Genomic DNA, 7928 nt, shown 5'->3' with positions numbered 1-7928 from the left:
TGAAATTACAGTTGATCTCCAAATTACAGAGATCCATTCCCCTGAAGAAAATGGTAGCTTTGGACGGTGGACTCTATGGCATTATATCCCACTGGGGTGCTTTATCCCACCCCCAACCCCACCAGGCTCCATGCCACAAACGTCCAGGTCCCCAATCCAGAGTTGGCAACTGAGCCTGCATTGCACTTAGAGCAGCACTAGGGAACAAGCCAAAATTAAGCCAGGATATCTGCATTCATATGACATGTGAACATAGCTAAAACCGTTTAATAAACCAATCACAAAGCATTACATCTGACCCTGGTTTTATGTAACTTAATTAACCATATTTAGTGGAGTAGCCCATATTTGGTAAATAGTTTCATTATGATTTTCCATGACTGAACTGAGTCTCTATCTAATTGGATCCACTGTAGGTTTATCTGTTTAAGCCCAGGTCTCAACACACATGAACACATGAAGCTGCCTTACACTGAATCAGACCCTTGGTATATCAAAGTCAGTATTGTCTGCTCAGACCAGCAGTGGCTCTCCAGAGTCTCAGGCAGAGGTCTTTCACATCACCTACTTGCCTAGTCCTTTTAACTGGAGATGCCGGGGATTGAACCTGGAACCTTCTGCATGCTAAGCAGATGCTCTACCACTGAGCCACAGCCCCTCCCCAACAGAGATTCCCATCCCCCAAAACTTCCTCCCATGTTAAATAATGTTGCTGGTTCATTCTTCTTCTTTCCTTTGTGTTTTGTTACTTTTCTATTTATCATTCCCATTGAATTTTTAGTTGTTTCATGTTCACAGACCTTTCAAGCATTCCCTCTTAAAATAGTATATGTAATTCCTGCTTCTTCCTCTTCCAGTGACTTGATTGTGAAGATTTGGAGAGATTTCTGGTGGTTGGTGGTGGAAACAGAATGCTAAAATGATTGGTTAGATCTTCTGATGTTACTTCTTATGCTTTTATCTAATGCAGCCTAGGTCACTTTTTTATTTCAAGCAAGTTAAGGTTATATTCTGGCAAACATCTGGCATTATAGTGGTGGATAAACAGCAAGTGTGTTGTGGTGGTTAGAGTGGTGGACAAGGACTGGGGAGACTTGGGTTCAAGCACCAACTCTACCATGAAATTCACAAGGTGACCTTTGACCAGTCGCCATCGCTTTGCTCCCAGGGCTGCCTTCAGAATAAATGGAAGAGGGGAGAACCATTTAGATCTCCCCTGAAATTCTTGAAGGAAGAACAAAATAAAAATTAGTTAGGTCATAGCAGAATCTGAATTTCCATTAGCAAAACACTGGAAGTTGTTTTGCTACCTTCTGTGGTTCATGGTATTACTATCTTCTAGCTGAAAATACCATATTCTACATAGCTTGTATTTATTTTTTCTAGATTCTACCCATTACTTTAATCCCCCTATGGTTCATATAAATATCTCCTGTCTAATCCATTAAATGGAGAAGAGAGTTGGAGAATGAATAAACAAGGTTGTCTCCACCAGAGATCCAGGAGTTGTGCAAATTGTATGGTGTGGTTTTTTGAAGATCAGTCCATGGTTGGCTTGAGGCCTCCCACTGCTGCATCCATTCAGCTCGTCTCCTACCTGTGGAGTCCATGCTAGCCTTGAATCTACAGGAAAGTGAGAATTGCTCTGGTTTCCAGATGAAGGTATAAAGTAACCATAGCAACCTGGCAATAGTGTGATTGAGACACAATAAAAGGTAGTGACAAGATCTCTAGAGCTGCTCTGTGCCCAGTATAAAAATGCACATATGGTCCCCTAAATTTTCCTATCAAGAACTCTTCAGGAATTATATATTCAATTTTGGACATAATTATATTACAAAAAGCTGTATTTGGGAATATTTGTGGAATAGCAGCTGCTGTTCTCCTAGTCTTCCTCAGCCACTGAAGAAGTAGATTTGCAAAATACCAAGAATGACTCTAAGTTCTGGTTCATCCATTTCTTTCATATAATAAAATTCTGTATAAGGTAGTGGGTGGGTACGTGACTGAAGGGGTCAAATGATCTGGCCCTCTAACTGAACAGTGTATATTAGTGTAGACACAGCTTTGGTGACTCCAAGCATACTGTACTGAACAAATCACACAGTCCTTTGTCTCAGCTTGAAACACCCTAACTCCCCCTCTCCCTAGATTCCTCTATTTCCTGTGTGAAAGCTTCTATCTTTTAAAGTGATAGACACATTTCAGACATGCAAAATAGAGGACATAAGTCTCCTGTGGTACATGTTCATTCATCCTGGACGTATCATCTGAAAAAGGCCAGCCAAGTAAAAGCAAAATATTACCAAACACCAAAGGAGAAGAAATGTTTTTCAGGAAGTTTTTTAACCCAGCAGTTCTCATTTTCCCTGTGGGTAGCCAAGCACTTTGAGCTTTTCTTTAATGTTGTTTGCTGTCAAAAACATCTCTGAATATCTCTAAAATGTTTAATGAAGTATTATTTGGTTTGAAGGCTTTCGATGAAAGGGGGAGCCCAAAAACCTAAATCAAAGGTAGTTAAAACTTTTTTACTAAGTGGGATAGAACGGAAGTTATTTTAATATTTTAATGGTCAACTAAACCAAAGTATATTACTACTGTCTTTGGTTTTATGACTGCAATGGAACACCAGAATATTTGTTGGCCTAAAATAATGAGATACAAAATCTAAAAGATACAGATACAAAGTCCAAACAACAAGTTATTTAGATCAGACATAATTAGGGTTGCCAGCCTCCAGGTGGTGGCTGGCGATCTCCCACTATTACAACTGATCTCCAGGTGGCAGAGATCTGTTCCCCTGGAGAAAATGGCCACTTTGGCAATTGGACTCTATGGCAATTGGACTCCCCTCTCCAAATGCTGCCCTCCTCTTGCTCCACTCCCAAAATTTCCTCGTTTCAGATTTTTGGCCAACTTGACTAGGGACCGGAGGAAAGCTTCCCCTTGTCTTAAGCATGATTTAAATGACAAAGCATGATTTAAATTTATTTCAAACAATATTTGGGCTTTTGAAAATCAAAAGCAAGAAGATAGGGCAAGAATAATGGTGGCTAACCATTATTCTGAAAATATGGATTTAGATTAAATATTAATGAAGTATGTTGCTAAATATAACTCCCCCCCAACCTCCAAACTAAATTAGGTCTGTCTATATTTTAAAAATATTCAGGTATCTGCTGGTGAGGAAAATTCCCAGTTCCCAATATAGCTGATTTTAAAAAATAAATAAAGACACTGAAAACACAAGATATGCTCCTAATGGAAGAAAAAATATGTAAGATTCCTTTTTGCAGATGCTATGCTTTCTGGGCAACAGAAGACTTCATGGTCAAGACATGATGATCAGGCGGAAGGATAAGGATTTATTTCTGTTTTACATGGGCCAATGTCTGTTTGTGAACAGAACAAAAAACACAGTGATATTATAGTTGGGAAGAGCCCAAGTATACCTTGAAGCACAGAGCATCCATGTCCATTAATCAAGCCCCGTAAAAACATGTGGTGTAATTTTTTTATTAATAATACTGAGAAATATAAATGTGTTATTGTTAATGTAATAGTGGTGAATTAAATGGTGCTTCAGAAAATACCAGAGATATACAGCAAGATTGGCATAACATATCTATATTCCTTCCTATGCGTAAATGTTTTGTCTTTATTTGTGGAGCACCAGCTTTTCTGTCTCTTTCATCTCACTAGTTCCCAACTTCAAAATGAAAGAAAGGCAAGAAAGGAAGGCCAAGATTATTTCATGAAAACATGAAACTACATATGCTTTTGCCTACTGCTGTATATTGTGGGTAATATGTCATAAAACTGTTGCTGTTGCAGCGTTATAACCATTACCCTGCTGGTGGCAAAGAAGGTGGTCTTCAGGCATGCATGTGTAACCACACAGCCAGTCTTCTAAAGCAAAGCTTCTTAATAGACCCCATATGGGGTCACGTATCTAAATGTGGGGGTCATGAAAAATTTGTCAGTAGTATAAATTTCTTTATGATTTATTATAAGTAAATGTTTGATTTCTATGCCTATTTTATATACCTATATACCCTGGGTCACATAAAAATTTCTCGGGAGAAAGGGGTCATGAGTGGAAAAAGTTTAAGAAGCCCTGCTCTAAAGCAAGGGTACCCAGCCTTTATTAGCCTGTGGGCACCATTGGAATTCTGACACAAGCTGGTGGGTGCAGCCACAAAATGGCCACCATGAGAGGCAGAGCCACAAAGGAAGCCCACGTGCATGGGACAAGAGGAGTAATTTTAATTTGCACAGCCAATCAGATCTCCAATGCCCAATCAGATGCCCTGCCAGACAGCAGCCCCACCTGGCCATACCCACTTTTTACAAACGCTTGGTGGACACAACGAAAGGTGTCAGTGGGCATCATGGCACTCACAGGCACCATGTTGGAGACCACTGCTATAGAGTGATTTTTGCTAGTAGTAAACAGACTGCTGCTTGTAAAACATTTGCATTGATCATGGAAAGGAAACCTCAGTGCAGACGAGCTCATCCTGCAATTATAGAAGTTTCCTTTCCCAACCAAAAATATTACAAGGTGTTCCTGATCCGCTTGTTCCACTGGCTCTTGAGAGGGAATCTGCTATCATTTACTCACCAAAGACTCCTGAGTAAATCAGTTCTCTTTTGGATTAAAAATTGGTTAAATTACAGGAAGCATTGGTTAAATTGGTTAAATTACAGGAAGCAAAGAATAGGAATGAATGGACAGTTCTCACAATGGAAGTAAGTAAGCAGTGTGGCCCCACAAGGATTGGTCTTAGAGCTGGTATTATTTAACTTGTTCATAAAGGAACTGGAAATAGGGGTGAGTAGTGAAGCCCAAGAGCCCCATGGTGCAGAGTGGTAAGCTGCAGTACTGCAGTCCAAGCTCTGCTCATGACCTGAGTTCAATCCCAACGGAAGTTGGTTTCAGGTAGCTGGCTCAAGGTTGACTCAGCCTTCCATCCTTTCGAGGTTGGTCAAATGAGTACCCAGCTTGCTGGGGGTAAAGGGAAGATGACTGGGGAAGGCACTGGCAAACCACCCCGTAAAACAAAGTCTGCCTAGTAAACGTCGGGATGTGACGTCACCCCATGGGTCAGGAATAACCCGGTGCTTGCACAGGGGACCTTTACCTTTTTTAAAGGATGCTTTAGTTGGTAAACCAGCCTTAGAATATCCATTGAAATCTAATCCTAGAACTTCTAATTCCAGTGCCTAGAGCAAAAAAAGTCAGCTGAACTAAAGTCTGGCTGTTTTTTCTGCTGCTCTCTAGTGTCAACTTTGCAGAGGCCACACCTTGTCTATAATCCCTGTGAAGCAGATGAGCTATATTGACTGCTTTTTGGACTACTTAGTTGCTTTTCAAGCTTGCTGGGGGTAAAGGGAGGATGACTGGGGAAGGCACTGGCAAACCACCCCATAAACAAAGTCTGCCTAGTAAACGTCGGGATGTGACATCACCCCATGGGTCAGGAATGACTCGGTGTTTGCCCAGGGGACCTTTATCTTTACCTTTAGTGAAGCCCTGACCTGGATAGCCCAGACTAGCCTGTTCTCGTCAGATCTCAAAAACTAAGCAGGATCAGCCATGATTACTATTTGGGTGGGAGACCACCGAGAAAGCCCATGGTTGGGATGTAGAGGTAGGCAATGGTAAACCACCTCTGAACATCTCTTGCCTTGAAAACCCTTTGGGGGCACCATAAGTTTACTGTGACATGATGGCACTTTCTACCACCACCACCAGGATCGTGTCAATAATTTTTATCTATGGGTTTGTTGAGCAATTAATATTTTTTTATGGTGATCACATGTTATTTTGATTTCGTCAAATGACTGTAAATTAAATATTGATTGATTGATACCACCACCAGTGAAGTGGCCAGTTTTACAGATGACACAAAATTATTCAGGATGGTGAAAACCAAGGATGACTGTGAATAGCTCCAGGAGGATGTCCACAAATTGGGTGAGTGGGCAAGATGTGAAGTTCAGTGTTGGTGATGCAACTTCAAATAGAGGTTAATGGGGTCTGAACTTGCTGATACTGAGACAGGAAAAGGATCTTGGGATCATAGTAGACAGATAGCTCAATGGAAGTCTAAACCCAGTGTGCTGCAGCAGTAAGAATGGCAAACTGTGTTGGGAATTATTAGGTAAGGGATTGAAAATAAAACAGCTGATATTATAATGTCATGTATTGATCTATGATGCAGCCTCTTCTGGAATACTGTGTGTAGTTCTGGTCAACATATCTCAAAAAGGACATTGCAGAGCTGGAAGAAGTACAGAAGAGGGCAACCAATATGACAAGGGGGTTGGAGCGCTTTCCCTATGAGGAAAGGCCAAAGAGTCTGGGAATTTAGAAAAGAAATTACTAAGGGGGGACATATAGAAGTTCTATGCACAAGATAGAAGGAGGTGGCAAAGAGAATTTTTTTCTCTTTCTCCTAAAGTACTAGAACTCAAGGATATCCAATGAAGCTGATGGGCAATAGATTCAGATGGACATAAGGAAATACTTCTTTATGCAATGAGTGATTAAAGTGTGGAATTCACTGCCAGAGGATGCAGTGATAGCCACAAACATAGATGGCTTTAAAAGGGGTGAGGCAGTTTCATGGAGGATAGGTCTATCAGTGGCTACTAGCCATGATGACTAAAGGGAACCTCCACATTCAGAGGCAGTAAACCTTTGAATCCCTTGCCCGGAGGCACCATTTGGGCAAGTTCTCACCCTGTATACCGTGTTGTTGACCCTTGAGAGGAACTGGTTGGCCAGTGCGTGAAACAGGATGCTGGACTAGATTAATCACTTGTCTGATCCAGCTGGGCTCTTACGTTATTAGAATGCCAGGTCTTTCCATGGCAGCTCTTGGTTTCTAAGAACCTCAGGTATAGTGGGAACCACCTGGGGTTCCTCAGCCCTTGAGGAGTCTTCCTGTTCCTCCAAGGAGTTTTCTTCTCAAGTCAAGACTGGGCCAAGGCAGATAGTGAAACCAGGAGGCCTCCTGAGAACCTTGTGTGTACTTTCTTCAGGGCCATGATGGAAGAAAGACAGTTTACAAATAATAATATATAGCCTGCAGGGGTCCATATATATGAACTCTGAATTGGGCAATCCTACTGAAAGATGTGAAAGACTAGAGATAGATACATATCCTGTTTTTCATGTTATCATTTTGAACCATTTTGTTCAGCCCATTTTCATTGCTGTTGTTGCTAATTTGATAGTTTTTTAAAAGTTTACATAATTTATATTACATGTTGTTGATATGCATTTGATGCAAAAATAACTTTGAAAATGTATTGATTCTAATGTGAAGAATTTAGTTCAAGCAAACAGAAAATGGTGTGGAAAATAAAGACTCGGTGCTTCTGTTTGCACAAAGGAAGCAAACATGAAACTGGGAATGTTTGAGTTGAAAATAGTGTGGTTGTGAAATGTGAAAGGGTACAAAGAACACCTGCAGAATGGCTGATATTAACATAATAAGTAATGAAAAAGTGTTAGGAAGAATTGAATATTCTTGTACAACTAATAATCACATGTGTGAAAAAGGCTATGATCTGTAAGTTTCATAGTCTTAGATTCTTCGTAGTGATTCTTGAAGAATCAGAGCAAGATAGAGGACTGCATCAATGTTTCATTATAAATTAATTAGATAATAAAGAGGTTAACAACCTCTCTGCAACTTAGATGTCATGCGCACTTCACTCTGATTTTCTAGTCTCTGATCTCTCTGCCGGGATCTGGATAAACTGTGTAGATTCCTAATCAGTGCAGCTACAGACAGAACTGTTGGCACTTAGAAAATTAGGTCACTAAAGTGTTGATTTACTATGCTTTATCTTTCTAATTTGAGACATCCATGTTTGAAATGCTGGGCTCAGTTTTAAAGGAGGCTTTTCTTTTT

General features: G+C 40.5%; 1 non-coding gene across 1 annotated transcript; it reads right to left on the bottom strand.

Moving 5' to 3' along the window:
• Positions 1-586: 586 nt before the first annotated feature.
• Positions 587-658, bottom strand: TRNAA-AGC (transfer RNA alanine (anticodon AGC)). Its single transcript has one exon. It is a non-coding gene; the product is annotated as a tRNA-Ala (tRNA).
• Between the last annotated feature and the right edge of the window lie 7270 nt (positions 659-7928).

The sequence above is a fragment of the Euleptes europaea genome, chromosome 6, assembly GCF_029931775.1.
Source record: "Euleptes europaea isolate rEulEur1 chromosome 6, rEulEur1.hap1, whole genome shotgun sequence".
Classification (NCBI taxonomy): Eukaryota; Metazoa; Chordata; class Lepidosauria; order Squamata; family Sphaerodactylidae; genus Euleptes; species Euleptes europaea.
This window is presented reverse-complemented; position numbering and strand designations above follow the sequence as displayed.